This window comes from Struthio camelus, chromosome 1 (genome assembly GCF_040807025.1).
Source record: "Struthio camelus isolate bStrCam1 chromosome 1, bStrCam1.hap1, whole genome shotgun sequence".
In the NCBI taxonomy this organism is placed as follows: domain Eukaryota; kingdom Metazoa; phylum Chordata; class Aves; order Struthioniformes; family Struthionidae; genus Struthio; species Struthio camelus.
This window is the reverse complement of record NC_090942.1, coordinates 9893268-9912597: the sequence shown is the minus strand read 5'-3', so window position 1 is coordinate 9912597 and position 19330 is coordinate 9893268. Positions and strand designations below refer to the sequence as shown.

General features: G+C 36.0%; 1 long non-coding RNA gene across 6 annotated transcripts in view; it reads left to right on the top strand.

Moving 5' to 3' along the window:
* LOC138062471 (uncharacterized) overlaps positions 1–18619 on the top strand; it is a 53774-nt gene extending 35155 nt beyond the window's left edge. For 4 of the 6 annotated variants that reach the window (XR_011136501.1, XR_011136492.1, XR_011136482.1 and 1 more), the window contains 5 exons: positions 3409–4595; positions 4803–4868; positions 12343–12474; positions 12717–12857; positions 15936–18619. This is a non-coding gene — a long non-coding RNA (uncharacterized lncRNA). Of the gene's footprint in view, positions 1–3408; positions 4596–4802; positions 4869–6078; positions 6712–12342; positions 12475–12716; positions 12858–15935 lie in introns of those variants that run through there. The other 2 variants (XR_011136497.1, XR_011136504.1) reach the window with 2 other exon arrangements.
* The last annotated feature ends 711 nt before the right edge of the window (positions 18620–19330 follow it).

Here is a 19330-nt window from a genome sequence, read left to right as displayed (position 1 = left end):
TCAGCATCTATCAGTAAAATGATATTGGCTTCCTGCATTTGCTTACAGACTAAATCAAAATATAATGAAATAAAAAAGGACTCTCACTGTGTGAAATTGTCGTTAATCTTAGCCTAGCATCTTTTAACCAATGTGCTTCAGTTGACTTTTAAACTCATTTGCTGCTTTTTAAAATATTGACCTTTCCAGTAAAGAAGACAATTTTTTTGGCGGGGGGGAGCGGAACAAAGACGAGAACAAAGGGAAACCTCAAGTGAAATATTCAGGTGGTAGAGAAAATGGAATGATACTTCCAGCTGCTTTCAATTCTTGAACCATATTTAAGCACTGATCAATTAAGAAGAGGAAAGCAGAAAAAATATTAAAAGAAGTTTATTCTTAGTATGGCCAATCTTTTCTTTGTGATCATACTCTGAAAACAAATGCAGTTCTACTCACTGTTGGCAATATTATTTTATAAAGAGGTTACCTCATGTTTGTAGTGTTTATTCTATAAATATGCACACACATACACAAACATACATACAGACATATATTTAGACTTTACTGTAAGAGTAATCTGTATAAAAAGGCTGGGTCGTGGTATTTTAGTAAGGAAGGAACACAACTTTAGACAATGTCTATATTGAGACAAAGTACATGCCAAGCAGTTGAAAAAAGATTTATGTTGAAATAGGGACTACACTAATACGAACCTGCTGTGTCATTTTATTAGTTCCTTAACATCTGACCTTCATCAAAGAAGCTATCATCGCAGGCTATCATAGACTCAGTAGACCATATTCAGTGGTTGTGTAAAGAGTCAAAAGTTACACTGACATTGCACTTGAACATCTAAGGTTCAGAGTTTTAAAATAAGCAAGTTGCCTGTTTTTCAGAGGTGTTGAAAACAAATGCCTGCCATTGAGTGCAGAGACTGTTTCACTACCTAGACTTTTAATTTAGACCATCTACAATCAAATGCGATAGAATACATTTCATGGGCAGTCTACCTCTGAATTTTGTCTATCTACAAAATTATCTCACTCCTTGATCTTTTTGACTTTCTTTTTTAGGTTACTCTGACTTGATTTGAAATCTTATGTGTCATTTTTGTTACCGTAATGGAAGAAATTACTGCCAAATTTCTTGAACTTGATTAGCTTGAAGTCAAATATGGTTAGCCATGAAGTGAAGTTAAAATTTCATTTTGGCATAATGAAGTCATGAGAAGTGACTAATCTATAGCATTACAAGGCATTTAAATTCCAAACACCATTAACAAGTTGATGCAAATTGCGATTACCAAATTGTTAACCCAATGTTTATGAATTTTGATTGCATTCTCTAATTTGCTGCTCTAATTTTACTGAAGTTTTAGGAACACACTGGACTAAAATTGCTGATTTGTCTTTTTAAGGCACATATATTGAGAAAATATTTTATCTGATTGCCTACAGTGGGAGTTACTGTGCCAATGAAATGATGTACTGTTAAGACAAGTATGATTAGACTAACAGTAACATTCAAGCAATTGAATGTGTCCAGAGTAGAACACGTATTTTTCTAGAAACCGTAACTTTCTCAGTATAAGCGGTGTGAACATACACACACCCCAGTGAAAATGCTGAACGTTCTTTGTTGCTAGTCTGCACCCTACAGATTAGAGTATGAATGCTACCTGTATTTTATTCATCCTGTTAAACACTTTTGGTAATTCTAGTTATTAAAATATGTATATGTATGTTTGTTGATTTGCACATGTTTTGAAGCCTTAAACTCCAGAAACACACATCCTTGCTGTATAGACCTTCCCAGAGAAAACTATACTTATAAGCGAGAGCATTAAATTTTATTTTTGGAAGTAAAAGCCCTAAGTAGTGGGTTTACTTTCTGCCCACCCTTTCACCTAGTGAGACAGGCAATGTATTTTCCAAAGACACTCGTGCCTCAGGAATGCTATGTTTTTTCATTTCAGTGGGGATCAGGGGTTTCTACCTTTATTTATGGTTGTCATTTTTATGCTTTAAACCTCACAAGCTTTCTCTGACTATGGAGTCATTCAGATATCCTGAAAGAATTTCAGATAATTTACTATTACTGGACAGCATTTTCTTCACAATGGCGTGAAGAATTACATGCTCAGCTCCTCTTTTATTGCTTATGGGCCATATCCTGCCCTCATTCACTGCAATAACAAGTAGTCTCCTCTGAAAGCATTAATGTGTGCTTATTTGAAAGAGAATAAAGCAGAAGTTATTGAGCAGCAGTCCAAAAATCCTTTTAGAGTTACCACTCTGCTCATCTGCGAGGGCAGATCATCCAGTGGTTTTAACAAAAAGAATAAAAATGTCTACTGAGGATGCAGTGAGAGACTCAATGCGTCACAGTCAACTTAGTGGTACTTCTCTTTCTGTCTTTCAATTTTGGAGAAAATTGGACTATAAAAAGATATCATTGGAGAAAACAGAGTTGTTCAGAGCGAGTTAGTGGTGCACACTGCAGCATCCCTCTGCTGCCCTCTGCATCCACATGGGGAGGCAGGCAGCGGTGGGAGGGCTGGAGAAGTCCAGAGCCTGGACTTGAGCCTCAGAGCAGCGGGATGCTCCCAGGACTCGTCTTGCAGCCAGAACTGAAGTAATGTCCTGACGGGAAGGTAAAAGGCACCCTGACTTAAGAAAAAAAAAAGAAGGAAAATGAAAAGTTTAAGTAGAGGATGGGGAACAGAGATTGCAAAGCACCCTTGAAAGAACAAGAGATTTGAGACTGGCATGTAGGCAGAAAGGGAAAGGGACTGGAGGTGAAATGATACAAGGAGCCTCTGATTTATGCTGCGAACCGAAGCCACAGTCCTAGAATAGATGACACCTTAATAGAAAAATTGTTCTGCGGACCATAGGACTGTTTTCCCCCAGTCATAGCTACAGGAATCAATTCCCTGTTCCATTCATCATCCTGTAACATTGCGCTGGCAATGACAGCAGTGTTCACGCTGAAAAATAGTATTTCAGGAGCTTCCACTTTATTTTTACATAAAATGTGATTTAACAGGTGGAAAGAGCAAGAGAATTACTGAACTTCACGCAGTCTTCATTTTAAAATAAAACTTTGGTAGTCTGGGAAATTCTCATTTCAGCTGTCAACCAAGCAAAAGTCACTTTCATGGCAAGGTAGTTAAACTCTCTAGTTCAGCTGGTATAAGCAGTTATAAGCCTTATTGACAGGTGGGTATCGCTTATCCCCATAGGTCACAGATGTCATTAATCCTTAAAGTAAAGTTCTTTTTCATAGTTCTTTTAACTTTTAAAGCACAAAGTATGTAGCAAGTCATAATGACTGCCTAATGCCTTATTTGAAAGAAAAAAAATGTATAGGAATGGTCTGTAAATAAAAAATAGAAGATATTAATGCACAAGTATCTCTTGTCAGATATGAAGGCAAACAGAAGTCATTTTATGATCCAAAGAAGAAACAGAACTGTACAAGATGGACAACTATGGGAATGAAGCTGCCAAGTTAAGTGTTTTAACAAGATTTTGGGGATATCTTCTCGGGAAATGTGATGTATGCCTGTCTTATAAAAGCACATGTTGAAATTACAAAATTGTTTCAATGACTTATGACTTTCACAACTGCTTTCTCTAATCAGGGAAATATCTAGCTTTCCAATTAAAAATTATATCCTTCAGTATTTTTAAAAAAAAAAAAAGAATAACAACTTTCAGACCTATTGTGTTAGACCTTCAAATCTGATGCACCAATGAATGGGTCTGCATACAGGGTGAAAATGAAATAAAGCATCTGGGTAACATTCCTTCATAGCGCCAGCCTCTGCTCAAACTTAATCCTTTAAATACCATAGCTCACTGTGTTGGGGTTTAAAAACATTCACCACACTTTCATTCGAGGCTGCACTAGCAGCTTAATGCAAAGAGAGTTGGGATTTTTTTCTTTATGTTTTTTCATAGCATGAAATGGACAGTCACCCTTTCTTTTTCTGCAAAAAAAGAGGAAATAAGCTATTATGTACTCATTTGTTGACACTGTAAATAATTGAGTATATTTAATCTGATAGTGAGATCAGTTTATGTAAAAAAAGGGATCCTAAAAAAGGCATCCTAAAAAAGGTTAATCTTCCAACTCAGCTTGAAAGACTGCATTTGGATTCAGTGTAGTGATGCCCTTCTTTCAATACCTGGCACATCCCACCAGGCAACGTAGATGGGTTTTTCTGAGAGAATTGGTCTAACTCAAGAAGTTACTTGACCAATATGGTTTTGTGGTCTGTGCCTGGTGAAAAATCTGTGGATTGTATCTGGTGAAGAACAGACTATTTGATCATGGTGTCGGCACAGTTTTGAGTGCCCTACTACAGGGGAGAGACTGGCAAACTGAGGAGCCCAGCAGAGAGCCAATGAGGTGGTTAAAGGAGTAGGGTGCATGATGCAATGTGTTTGTTCAGCCTGGCAAAGCGAAGCTAAGGGAGGATTTATTTGCTGAATTCAGCTAATTTTAGGGCAGAAGATGGAGCCAGACCCCTCTCAGAGGTGCACGATGAAAGGATAAGAGGTGACAATCACAAGTTACAGAAAACGAAAATCCAGTTGGGTGTCAAGGTAAAGACAAAAAACAATAAGGATAGTCACATATAGGAATAAGTTGCCCAGAGAGGGCTATCTTTGGAGATATTCAAAACTCAACTGAATGAGTCTTGTAATAACCTGACCTAAGTGGGCATTAGCGCTGCTTTGAGTAGGGGCTCAGACTAGGTGACTTCCAGCCTAACTTAGTCTATTATTCTAAAAGATTCTCTTCTGCTGCAGGAGCCCACATATGACAGGGGCAAAAGAAAAAAAATCTCAATGCCAAAGGGGAGATCCTTAGAAAAGGTAAGTTAATAGGATAGGTTAATGTTAATATACAGTTGGATCAACTAAACTTGCATTCCGAATAGTCACTAAAACAAACAAACAAAAAAAGTGGGAAAGAAGTCAGCAAGGACAAAACCTTTTACTCTTTCTCTCTGTTCAAAGAAGAGAGCACCCACAACGTGAAGTTACAAAAATCTGTGTGAGCTAGAGTCACACCCTCCTTACTTCATGGAATTAATATGTAGGTGTCATATAAATAGATTGTTGTGATGTACAGTGGAATGAAGCTGGATGCAAAACTGGGCTTGCAAGTAAGCAAAGTGGCTTACTATTTAGTGAAAAACTAAAAACTATGCTAATGCGGAGCTATATTGCAGCTACCTAATGCGGAAAAGCAGACAGCAGTTATATCTGTCTGGAAAAGGCTGTGTGAAGCTAAGAAATCCACCATATCATCAGAAAAGTGGTACCAAATGTTTGCAGAATTGACCCCTGCTTTAAGCTCCCATCATGCAGAAGAGAAGATATTTTTAGAGGCCATTTCAGACTGTGGTATGAACTCTGACAGCAGATGAGGGTTTTATCAAACCAGCATTCTCCCTGCCTTCCTTCTCCTGGCTGTATATCCACCTTTCACTCTGGTGAGAAAATAATATTTCTCTAATCTGCCTCTACTAGTATAACTACATAACAGCATATACATAAAAACAAAATAATGCACTGAATTCATAAGCCAGGAAAGCATCTAAGAAAGAATATATGTAACAAAGTAGATGATAGCATTTAATGCATTTACTCTTGAAAAGAGCTTTGTATGTGTGTGGTGAATTATGCATGCACTCACACATCCAAAGAGAAGAGCAGTCGGAGAAGTAAGAGAGGTGGGAGTCACCCTATGAAATCATGCCCCTGCTTCTGCCAGAGCCGTCCGTGGAAGTAGCTCCTCACTTCAAACATATAGCTGGTGATCACTAACACCATCTTCTCCTTTTGCTGAAAGCTCTATTTAAGACCAGGGAGTAGGATTAGCAGAAGTGCTAAGCTTCAAAATTGCAATGTAAATTGCTGAGATTTAAAACTTTTAATTCCATACGATATTATATGTCCGGAAAAATTAGGCCATGTGTGTCCTAAATTGTTCATCTTATGTTAGCAAATTTTATTGACCTTTAATCTCTCCATCCTTGGCCTTCTGATCTGAAATTTATGGAAAATACCATTCTTTTAGCTCACAGGTTCTCAGAGAAAATGAAACAGCTATAAGTGACAGAAATAAGTGTCATATATGAATCCCTGCAAAAAAACTGTAATCAAAGTGAGAAGTGAACAACCTCTGGAAGATAATGCCTGAGGCACACTTCAAATAACGAAGAAAAAAATGTATGCAGTATAGCCCTTAATCAGGGAGCACTGCTCAGTGATATGAAAAAATGCTATGCATCTGTGTAATGAAAGACTGCATATGCACAAAGGGGCCAAATTAATGTTGCACAGACATCCAGCTACACTTCCCAACTGCTTGCCTTTACACAGTACTCTTTAAATAAAGTTTGCATGTGTACAACTGAACATACTCAGAAGAGAAAATGCCAGCATCCTAAGTTTCAAGAGAAGTGAAGTACACAAGGACTTCTCATGTGAAGAATATTGCAGCAGAGCACATTTCTCAAAATATAGACTTCTTCAGTAAGCTGAAAACCATACTCTGTCTCTTCTCTGCAAGATCTGAATGGCAAAAACATTGCTGAATTGAAGCTTTGTAAAAAGAAGAGGGACTGGTTCAAAATGTAACCTCATCACTACTCTATTTTGAATAGTAACTTATTTAACTTCCTTTGAATATCAATGACAAATAAAATATCCAAGCTGTACAGTAATGAGAGATAATTAATTAATTTCAAAGTAAATTGGAGTAATTAAAATGTGGATACCTCATTCCTGTTCCTAAGATTACGATGAGAAAAGGAAAGGACAAGAATAGTTTCTTATGTTAAGGGGAGAAGAGTTAATGCTGTAAAAGTAACTCATTCTTATCCAGTCCAAGGACTTTGTTCTTGTGCACTTGGATAGGTGACAGTCTCAGAGGTGTGCATAGTGATCAAAAACGCTATCAAAGTTTTAGCACTGTGGTATTTATGTGACACATACGTGATGGAAATTATGTAAAGACACATCAGAAAACAAGTAGATGTTAACTGTTTTTATGAGTTTTATTTTTATATCTTATTTAGTGGAATGAATCCCTGAAAAATACATCTTTTTAAACTTTACTTCATGTAAAGCTTTTAATAAGCTAGAACCAGTTTTGCCTATTTAAAACTGGGCATCTAATGCAAAATGTTAGGCTACACAATGTAAGAAGGTAAGCTAGACCACTCATCGGTAGTGACAACGCACATTTGTTAAACAAGGAAAAAGGGTTCAGGAATTTTTTGAGTCACCTCTGTCAGTGGAAAAGTATCTGAGTGCAATCTTCAAAATTAAGGATTTTGAGGACTGGTGAGGAAAGGAATCTGCAGTTCTCCAGATGCCAGAGTATTGGCTTGGAAGACTTTTCTTGTTCCCAAAGAGCAAGGCTTCTATTAAAGCCTCATCTCTACCTGCAGACACCCCAAGATTAGTACAGGCTTCAGGAGTCTATTGTTGCTGTTTTTCTGATAACATGATCTTTGGTAAGGTTATCCATCGTACTCACAAGGCTGTAGAGCATCACATGGCTGATTCCTAGCTTGTACCCTCTGTCTCTGCATCCAGCACACAGAAATCAAATGCACATCACTAGCAATATGCTTCTAAAACACCTCATAATCCTAATCCAGGTCCTATCTTTTAACATCTTTAGAAAGCAGAAAAAAGCAATTAATAGGATCTGTTTGTTTTTTTTCTCTATTTCTATGTTTTCTTTTCTCTCTTTTTTTGGGGGAGGCAGGGAGGAGGGAAGAGGAATGTTTCCTGGGGCCTATAGTGTGTGTCTTTTCTTTTCAAATATCATCAGTTGTTTAAGGAGAACTAAAGAATAGAAAAGGTACTTTTAATCAGAGCAATAACAACACTAAAGGTTTCTACTATGAAGGTAGATTTGTAAAAGTACTTCACTAGTGCAAGAAAACAGCTTTCAGACAGAAATAAAATAAGAACAGTAACAGCAGAAAGGTGGGTGAGAAAACAAAGGCTTTGCTCTTACTCCATTTTTTTGATTCTATGAAATATGATTTATGGTGGCTTATAATGTATTTCATCTCCAAAAAAAAATCATTTATTTTAATAGAAAAGGATTTATCCAGTCAAAAAGTCTGCCTACGCTAGCTCCCACAGAAACTTTTGATTACAATGTACTGCTTTACCAATAATGCATACCATATAATACATTGCATGAAACTGTCAGATTTCATCCCCCAACTTTTAGTTAGAAAACCACAAATGTTTAGACTCAAAATGTGCATACTGATGTGAGGATTCAGTCCTGAGAAACAGATGAAGGTCAAGAGGAAGTCTGACTTACACTAGTCAATCTCGTAACAGAAACATATTCAAACAGAAGGATGTAACAAGATGGGAAACATGAATCCATTTGAACAATCTCGTCAGCTCCAAATAACCCAGTTCTACTCGTCTTAATAGTTTTCCAATTTTTAACCAGTAGGCTGTTCTCAATTGCTACTTGGCAACTGCCAGGAAAACATCACCTGAAAGAGTGGAAGTGGCATTTAAAAAAATAATTTAAATGTCTAGTCCCATAAAGTATGAAATGGATATTTCAATAACAGAGCAAACTTCAAGCTCCTAAATCCTGAAATTTCAGAACTGCTGACCTTTACTCTCTGAAATAATTATCAAATGCTGACCATCTTTGAACATCAGAAAGGACTTAGATTCAGATCCACACTCTGAAAATATTTTTATAAAAATGAAACATCTAGATAACCACATAACTGAAAATATGATTAAACTATCACGCAGACATCTTGAACATATTTTTATTTTATTAAAAAGGCAATTCATCAAACTGCGGAACAATATATCTTACACAATGAAATCGCTATTGGAAATTTGCCAAGTTAGAAAGTAAATACTTTAGAAAAAAGGGTAACATTTTCAAACGTGACTTTGAAGCTCGAATCACGTAAATCACTCCAATGACTTTTAGGCATCTAAATATTTGGTAGCTTTTGAAATTGTGTCAGTAAAGGTCAGATTTATAAACACCACTAGAAGGACTATTCATATCACCAGCTTTAAACTAGCAAGATACAGACATCTAGTGTTGAGCTAATCATCCTGATTTCCCTTAAAATCAGTGGAGAGAGCAAAAGACAATGCTGGGACATCACTCTTCTCATCATTGTATCAACATCAAAATAGATCAGATGAATTCCACCTTTTGATGGAATTTGCCTATTTGCCTTCACTGATTATGTCAAAGCCAATGTCTTCAAGTCTGAAGTCAAATGTTCTGAAATGTATTCTAGATTACTAAAGAAGAAAATAAGGTTCTTATAGGCATTTACAAAAGGATCTAGGTACCTAATTCCCATTGATACCTCTTATAAAACATACAGGGAACTAGAAAAGACTGTCCTATCAACTTGTCCAGTCAACGGAATTTTAGTCACCTCATACCTTTCAGAATCTTACTAAACTCGGAGACTGAAAACCTAGCCTTACTCCTAAGGGCACATTGCCTTAGGTATGTTTCAGGTTATTATCCTCTTTATGCTTGGCTTTAAACTTTCTAAAAACCTTTTGATATAATAGTAATGTTAATATTTCTTCTTCAACATATTTGAGTCATCACGATAAGAGTCAATTACCCAAAGTTTGTTTTCTTTAAGCATATCAATTTTAAGTGAGTTACTCACTGTAATATCTAAATTCCTTTAGCCAAGCAAAAGTGTAAAGCATTTCTGAAAGCTTTTAGTGCTACATCATGTTCACCCAATTTATTGACCTAAGCCTAGATGGACAAGATCTTTTTTGTGAAGATAGTCAAATACCTTCTAGTATGTTCTTAACAAATAATGCTGATACCTACTATAGAAGAGCAGTTCATTAGGTGCCTAAAATGCAGGTGCTGTTTAGTTTTGTAACTTACAGAGACTTGATCAGCCCCAGATAGCTTTGTTTTCCTTTAACTCAAATTCTATAAAAGCATTTTTAAGGAGATACGAAAGATGATTCATTGAAACAGAATATACTCTAAGGATAAAAAAATAGTCTTAGGAAGTGAATCCCAATATCAAGGATATATATAAACAATGCTAAATAATTCAATGGGAGCAGAAGTTGGGAAAGACTAGGCGCTTTTGAAAACTCCATCTCGGACTCCCAGGTGCTTGGTTTTCTGTTTTGACTTGATAACCTTGGGAAAACTGCTAATTAAAAGCTATGTGGATGTTAGAAGAGTTCCATATTTGATTAGGATTTTTTTAAAGTTGACTCACCTGAACATGTATTTTGAGATTCTCAGACAAATGTACTACATGAACGAAGAGTATTTTTATATCAACTGTGATGTCAAGCAGCAATATCACAGCTAACTGTCATTGCCAAGCAATTTAATATTTTCTAAGGCAGCTGTTATGTCCAAATCCACCCCCCCCACCCAAACTAGCCCTTTGACATAGGGAAGTATGCCTTTCACCATAGCAATAATTCCAGCAGGACTTTAAAAGGTAATGAAAATTAAGAATAATTTAAAAAGAAATAGTCTTTAAAAATACTATTCCTTATAGAAATTTTGTAACAAATGCCTTCTCTTCCAGTATGAAAAGGGTCATTTTCCCCTCTTTGCTGGAACTAGTGCATCACAGCAGGAATAGCAAATGCCAATGGTGCTGCAACAATATTCTTCTGCACATATGGAACCAACAAATTAGGCCAAGTTTTGTAATTGTAAAAAATGATTGAACCCCTTCCACTTCAATCTAATAGTCATTTTCCCTAACAGCAAGTATTAATGACTTCCCTGACTAATGAAAATTAATTGCTAGCCCGCCTTGACAATTACATTGTGATCGATCAAGTTTAAAGGAGCTGTAAGGGTCATTTGCTGTAATTCTAATGCAATCCATTAAAACTGCAGCAGATGATAACCTTTAGCTTAGTTGCATATTTGGGAATACTAATGGCAACTCTAGATGTCACTGTTTATACAAGAGGAGATACATCATATTGTCTATTTCTCCTAGGGCTCTTAAGGTGTTGCTGTTTCTTAGCTGGTACAGAATTTCCCCTTGACATCAAACTATGGCATGTCTATAGTCTTACTGAGATGCTATAAAGGCATATTTATACAAACCCAAACAACCAGCTGAAAGGACGCAGCACATTTCAGGATAAGGCTCCTGGGTGTTACATGAAACTAAGTTGTAAAATGAGGGTCAAATTTGTTAAGTCTTGATGGAAAGTACGTCAGAGAAATATATCTAAAGCACACGTTATATTTTATTGGTCCTGCAAAAGCCATCAGCTGTGCTACACACTCTTGAATGCCATTCACTGACTCTGTAGCAAAATGGAGTTGTAAAACAAGGCTCAAATTTGTTAAGAGTTATTGAAGGGATTCATAGTGAACACCAAACGCAATTGGTCCTAGAAAACCAGAATTACACAGTATATTCCTGAATGCCTTCTACAGGCCCATTAACCACATTTTTACAGCACGTGCATGTTGAATCGAGCCTTTTCAAATCACATTAACAAAGAAAAGAAAAGAAAAGAAAAGAAAAGAAAAGAAAAGAAAAGAAAAGAAAAGAAAAGAAAAAAGAAAAGAAAAGAAAAGAAAAGAAAAGAAAAGAAAAGAAAAGAAAAGAAAAGAAAAGAAAAGAAAAGAAAAGAGAAGGGGAAGAGAAGAGAAGAGAAGAGAAGAGAAGAGAAGAGAAGAGAAGAGAAGAGAAGAGAAGAGAAGAGAAGAGAAGAGAAGAGAAGAGAAGAAAAAAGAGAAAAGAAAAAAAGAACCCTTAATATCGAAGCCTCATGGGTTCCTCAGCTGATTTGGGCTATCCTACACAGCTGAAGGCAGACTTCTGGTTATAGGGAAAATTGTATATGGAATTTTTCATCAAATGACAAAATGTTACTTGAAGAAGTGAGTGAAAAAAATAATTCAATATTCTACTTTGCATCTCTTACTTTCAAAATGAAGGGAAGCAGACACTGAGTTTAGAACTGTATCTAGTACTAAGTGTGTTTTATATATATACCCACAGACACTTACACACGTGTGATGCTGTCTTAACAACATTTTGAGGGTTGTGGAAGTGTTCTCTAATAAAATATTTTTGTAGCTTGGTCCAATATATGTTCTTGCAGAAGTGGAGATGCATATTTTGTAGCTGTGAAGAACTTACTAAAAGAAATTGTGATCTTAACCTTTAGACCTTTAAATGAAGATAGCCCAGGGTTATTTTATCTCTTAAGGAAGTTAATTCCACTAAGCTGCTATGCTAAGGAAGACGACTAGATTCTACTATACCTATTATGCTTTCTTTAGGAAGATCGGTTACAGTTATTTATGGCTAGACAAGACCCTACAGTGATGTCTGCTCACAAGACAATTCCAGCGCAATTCCTTAAAACCTGAGGAAGTTTTCACATGGACATGCTGGGCTTCTCTCACTTGCAGGTAAGGCAATGAAACTATAGTGATCATTGTAGAGATATTCTAAAGAAGGGTTTTGCCTAATTCTACCAAAAACGGGCCTAGAAATAGGCCAAGGATTGCACAAATTGAATCTAAAAAGTTTCATCCAGAATAGCTATGTCCTAAATTTTTCCATTTTAAATGATAAATTAAGTACTCAAATATGCATTCCATTTAATATTATCTCTCAGAGAGACTTAGGTATTTTTTCTAATTCATTCTAGAAATCTACATCTACTAGAACCTACATGAAAAGCTGGACTTTGAAGAAGAAAGAAATCTGTGACTACCCTAAAGAAATATTAATATTTTGGTCATTTTTTTAAGAAGAATATTTCTTTTTATTGAAAGATGCTCAGTGGAAGGTAACAACATTTCTTACAGATTTTTTATCAATGAAAAAAAGATACTACGACGCAGATTCTCGGCCTAAATAACAGCTCTTCTGCTGTAAATGGAAATAAGTTTAATTGCCCAAGCTGCATATATGATGACAGAACTTTTATGATGCAGTGAGCATCACACTAAGAGTTAGTAGTCAGTAAGGAATTGAATTTTTGAAGTGTAGCTAAAAAACTGTATTTCAAGTTTTTCCTATACTGCAAAAGAAGAATGGTTACCTACTTTTAGATTTGCTGCAAGTGTGGCCAATGTGCTGTCAGACCAGTATAAACCTGCAAAAACTTCACAAAAATTAATTAAATTATTTTAAATTTATATAGGTAAAACTAAGAAGAGCACTTCTCCATGGAAATGTATCTGAAACCAATAGCAGAATACATGAACTCCTTCAAACTATAGCAGCTTCAGTTTTTGGAATACGAACTGTGAGCACTAGATTGGCTTTAGGTGGAATAAACTGAAGTGAATTTACCAATGGTCTACAAAAGCTTCCCATAAACACCATCGGGGAAAAACACTCTTAGGCTGTGGCAAGGCTATATTAAGCACTGATAAGATATAGTACAGCCTTTCTGGATATTTCTGCTCCACCATAACTCTTTTCGAGTGCCAAATTTTTCAAAAATGTTCATACCTTCTTCTGCATTTTGCCAAACCAACCGTTAGCTATGATCTGCACTGTAGCTCACTGAAGGTTCGTCTGAGATATTTCTGATTCTAGCCAAAACTACTACAGTGGAAACTGTCCTAGAAACTATGTTGAATGTACATTTTTTCATAATTCCAATCATAGTGTAAGAGTCAAAGTCTGTTGAAATCAATGAGATAGATAGGTCTATTGGATGGTATTTTATCACACACTTTGCTTACGTGTGCATGTGTTTCCAAAGATGTCATTGGCATTATCCATATTCTTAAGATTGAGCATGTGTTTATCTATTCTACTAAATCAAGACTTTCATGTCTGCTCCTCAGACAAAACTTTTGCCTTTTAATCAGATCTCAGCTCAAGCATACATATGGGTTCTGACATTTTCAACTAGCCAACACTTAAAAATGAAAATTCTGACTTGTTGCGGTTCTGAGGCACTTCAGAAACCATGGCATGTAAAGTAAATAGTCTCGTCTCATTCAGTAAAGGTAAAACTCATACCATTATCAAGTGTGACACTGCTGATGTGGAAAAAAAATGAGTATTGCAACAGGTTATTAGATTGTTAATGGCCACGTTCTGGTCTCAGATTTGCGGTTTGATGCAGTCTGGGCAAAATGTCAAACTATATCAACAGTAACTGCTTCTGACAAGCTCACAAAAAAAAAATGGCTAAATAAATAAGCTGCTCTGTAAATAAAGAGACGCTGTAACCTTTTAAAGTGAGATAGGATTTAATCAAGAAAATTAACACAGATTTTTGAGATTTTTTACTAGTTTTCTGAAACTTATTCTGTTTGTCAAGGAAGAAAACTATATTTCTTAATAATGAGAAATAGTAGAATATCCACTCCCTGATCAAGGGTTAGTGATATCATCTTGATAAAGAGGGAGAAGAACGAAGATCAAAAAAAAAGCAATTATTTTTCTTTTTTTATTTATGTATTTTTAGTTGATATCGTATAAGTGTCAGATGAAAGAAAAATAAGAAAAAAGAAAATGTTCCAGTATATTGGAATCTCAGAATTACTGATACTAAACATTTTAAATATTTCCTCATTCAATAATTTTAAATTAGCTTCCATAAGGTGAGAGGTTTTATTAACCCTATTTCATAGACGAGGAACATGAAGCACAATCAAGAGTGAATATGTGGCCTGACCAGGAAGAAAATCAATAATTTTGGTTTCATAACTACTGCTAGTGATGTAGCTGAGTATCCCCTTCGCTTCTCATTTTAGCTCATAGAGTTTTTCAGCTTTTTATTGGTCAGCTTAGAACATCAACAGGTAAATTTATGCAATTCTAAACATTTAGTATTAAGCCATTATTTTCTTAGAAAGTTTTTCTTCTCAGTTGTTTCCTATTGCCTTATATCCTGTGTAATAGCTCCTGGACAAAGAAAGTCATCAGCACCTCAAATCAGTTAATGATAATTTACCATTTTTTTAATGTTTATAACCTGATATTTTAATCAGACATAGCTAATTACAACTAAGGGTCAAATTTGTTCTGCACAAGCATTACCAGACTATTAAAAACTTTCTTCTGGATAAGCATGTTGTTTATTTTTTGCAAAAGATGGAATGAAAGAATGAATTATGGAGGAAAGGAAGGAAGGAAGGAAAGAAGCAGGGAAGAAGGAAGGGAAAGAAGGAAAGGAAGAAAAGAACAAAAAGAAAGGAAAGGAAGGAATGAGTTTTTTTGTTTCAATCACAAATCAACAAACTGATGCATTTCTCCAGATATTATCATGATTTTCCTGATTAGAGCATACAGAAAAAGACAAACATACTCGGATTCAGAGGGCTGTGGTCAGTGGTGCAGAGTCTAGCTGGGATCCTATGTGCTATGTTCCTGACTGCAAGAGGCATCGGGGGTGGGATCTGCAGCTTGCATAATTCAGCTCTGGCCTCTTGCGTGGACGGAGCTGGCCCAGTGCACGCCTGCTAGAGTGGAGTCTCCTTTGCTGGAGATATTCAAAACCCACCTGGACGCGATCCTGTCCGATGTGCTCTAGAGGACCCTGCTTGAGCAGGGGGATAGGACTGGATGATCTCCAGAGGTCCCTTCCAACCTCAACCATTCTATGATTCTGTGATTCTGATATTGATAAGAAATAGGGGAGAAGTGTTGAATGCAAGAGTGGACACTTTCAATTTGGACAGCTTCATTCTTTAGACTTCTTTAATTATATTGACTAGGTCTCCATTGACTATACAGAGAGTATAGACACCTTGGTCACATATGGAGACCTATATGTATATGTCTAAAAAGTTAGATGGCTAAATCTGGAGCAGAAATCTACCTCTGCTTAGATGAAAAGTTTATATTTTTGTCCCAGTACGATATACAAAGTTAAGAAAAGTTAATCTTTTATGCCTTACAGGAAGGAGTTCTAAGTCTTACAGATGTGGAAATCTCATCCTGAGAACAACATTTCATCTCTTTCTGTCTTGGGAAGCTGAGACTATTTTCTGCTTCAGATCAATCTCATTCTATCAGCTCTTTCCAACAGCTGGAAAGGGTTTTCTTTCTGAAGACTGAAGCAGCAATGGTTTGTTAATCCAACCGTATCGGATCTTTGCAGCTGGCAGATCATGAGGGAGGACTCTACACACATGTGCCACCTACACTTTAGCACATTAAGAGACCTTATCATGGAAGTGTTGCCCTCTTTCCTTAAAACCCCTAAGGAGGAAGCCTGTATGTCACATTTTGAAGACTGCTTCACACCACAGAGCAGAAAAGGGACTTGGACCTGTATACTTATTTTATTCCTTCTAAGTTAATCTGCCATTTGTTTCAGCTTCTCGTGACCATCTTCTCACTGCACTGCAACAAAAGCATTAAGGAACAGTAGGGACTTCAGCTCTGCAGCTGCATTTCTGCATAAAGGCACTAGCTAAGGCTTTTATTTTCAACATTGAATTCTTTACTTCATAATATCTTAAAATGTTATTGATTCTGATGCTTTAACGTACAACATTTGTTAGCTTTATGCTCTGCAATTCACTCTGCTGTTTAGAGATACGTAACAGCTATGGATGTTTCCTATTATAGCAAGTTTATCACAGTTATTTATTTGGGACCCGATGCTTCAAGAATGTGAGCAAGTCCTGTAGAGTACTAATCATCCTTCATTTGCTCTGATTGTTGACTGCCCTTATCGTATTGCTGGATCAGATCACAAATATGCAGCTGTTCTTTGAACTTTTGTATGTTTTGCACCATCATATTTATGACAGCTGTAAAGTGCTGTGAATCAACTGAAGCCTGTGCCAGCATACTCTCTAAGGAAGTAGTCTTTTTCAATAGCCCCAACATAATTTTCCATGAGTGCAGCAATGATTTTTTTTTCTTTCTTGATGATTGTTGTGATAACTTAGAAATTACATTTGTTTCATATAAAGCAAAAATATAAATGGTTGTTATCATTTATGAGAATCTAAACTTTAACCCCTGTGTTCTTTCCAATGTTTCACTCGATCTGTAATATCAAAACAGTCAGAAATACTGCGATGCCTATAGACATTAAAAAAAAAAGTAAGGAGAGAAGCAATATCATTTATTCTCATCTCTCAAGCTATGAAAAAATTCATAGAATTGGTGTAAGCATGAAACATAATTGTCATTCATATAATTTTATCATATTTTTTCAAGATACGTGTATACAAAAATGCTGTATACAGACTACATATAACTACAAACTTTCTCTAGCATGTTGGCAATTATATGATTAAAATTTACTGGAGAGAAACAGGACATTAAGAAAACCTACTGCATGAGCAAAATCTGGGCAAAAGTTCTAGATTTTAAGGAAAGTACAGTAATACATCATTTAATTTAAAGGAAGTGGTTTCTAGGTTTGCTTAAAAGAGGCAGAAGACTTAGGCACGTTGTTATTGAACATAGATCCTCTAACGAGCTGATTTTTGAACCAATCACTTTCATGTGAAAAGGTAGAAGAGGAGTCCCTTCCTTCTAATCTCTGGCCAAAAGTAGAGAGAAAAAAGAAAAAAAATGCACTGCAATTTTCCCTCCAGGACAGAGAAATCTTTCTTAGCAACATTCAGCTCCACCTCTAACTCTTTTGTGAAAAGTAGCAACAGTCAGATTGGTATCAAAGGGTGGGATTTATCTAACCAAAAGAGCTACACCTGGGCTAATGAGCTACGTTTTGCAGACAATTGAGGGAAGCAGGCATTTCTTCAGCACAATTCCTCTGGCCCTAATGGAGACACGTACACCTAATCAGATGAAATGTTCCCTGTTTGTACCCATCTTTCTCCACTGACTGCAAAGAAATATAAATGTAGATGTCCACAAAGGAGATATTCTTCAGGTTACACTCCAAAAATTCTTTTTTTTTTTTTTAGATAATGTATTCAACTTATGCAATAGTTGACCATCTCTGGTAACAAAAGACACAGAGACAATCCCCTTTTCTAGAGTTTTCAGCCACTAATATCCAACTACCAATGACTCCCAAGGTTTACTTTGTGATTAAAATAAGGGGCTAACTTTCTCAACCAAAGGTATTAAGGTAAAAAAAAAATCCCTCTGGCTATGTACATAACATATACTGAAGAAGTATTATCTCACACACATCCGCACAAAACCAGAAAGCCTCTCAAGTCCCCACATTTATTCTTAGGTTTCAATAGAAGTAAAAAAAAAAAAAAATCTGGGCAGAACCTAAGGCTTGATTTCACCTATGATGATTAGTTTACTGTTATACTTCTTATTTCTCCCTATGACTGTACAATTTATTTAGACAAGATAGGATATGTAGAGTGAGACTTTTGCTTAACCTGAATACCAACAGGCAACTCAAAATTAACGTTATCTTTAAATCAATATATCACATGGACGCCTGTAAAGGGACACTTTTCGGAATCTGAGTTATCTAAGCCTATCTTTTCACATCTTTAACCCTACCGGAACTCAAGAGACTGTAAGTAAGCTGTGAGACTACCATATATGTTCCATAATCTCTGTACCATCATCTCTTTTGTCTTTTCGTACAAATTAAATGGACTGTCTGCAATAATTTTGGAATATTTTTATTAAACTCTGTTCTCCAAATCCTTAAAATTACTACCAGTCCAAAATATTTTTGTGCCTTCAAATGGAGTTTCATTGCATGCCTTTTTTCTCATTAGTTCAGTATTTTTTTCCAATATTGACTTTGTTAATTTGTTTATCAACCTATAATTTCTTACACTTCTATGAATTGCTATAAGCAATTTGATACGATCTATTAACAATCGAGATTAATGACAGCCAGATTCTGTTCATCTTTATTATGTTGTGAATAATTAGAAATTCAAATGAAGTTGGGAAATATGCAAATAAATTAGAACAAACCTCAAGGAATGTAAAAGAATTTTGAACTTCAATGGACCATTGTGCCTCTGTGTCCATCTGTTAGAACAATCTTCACTTTATGGTCTAAAGCAAGATATTCATGTCCATGAAAGCCAAAGAGCTTGTCATACATTCAGAGGTCAGCAGTCTACTGAGAGAGAAAAGCAGGATGTCAAACTCTTCAGTAATGATCTTGAAAATCATAGCATATTTGAAATGTGCTTTGCCAAATGACTTTCTAAAATGGTAGCAACTACCAACAGCAGAGTTCACTGTTTAAGAAATCCACTGAAGCATGAATCTTCATTGATGCAAGCTAGACATAGAAAGGGAAGAGTGGAATAACTGGCCCATCTCACAGATTTTTCCAAGTGGTTTATTTGCCATTAATGCAACTACTGAACAGCCATGAAA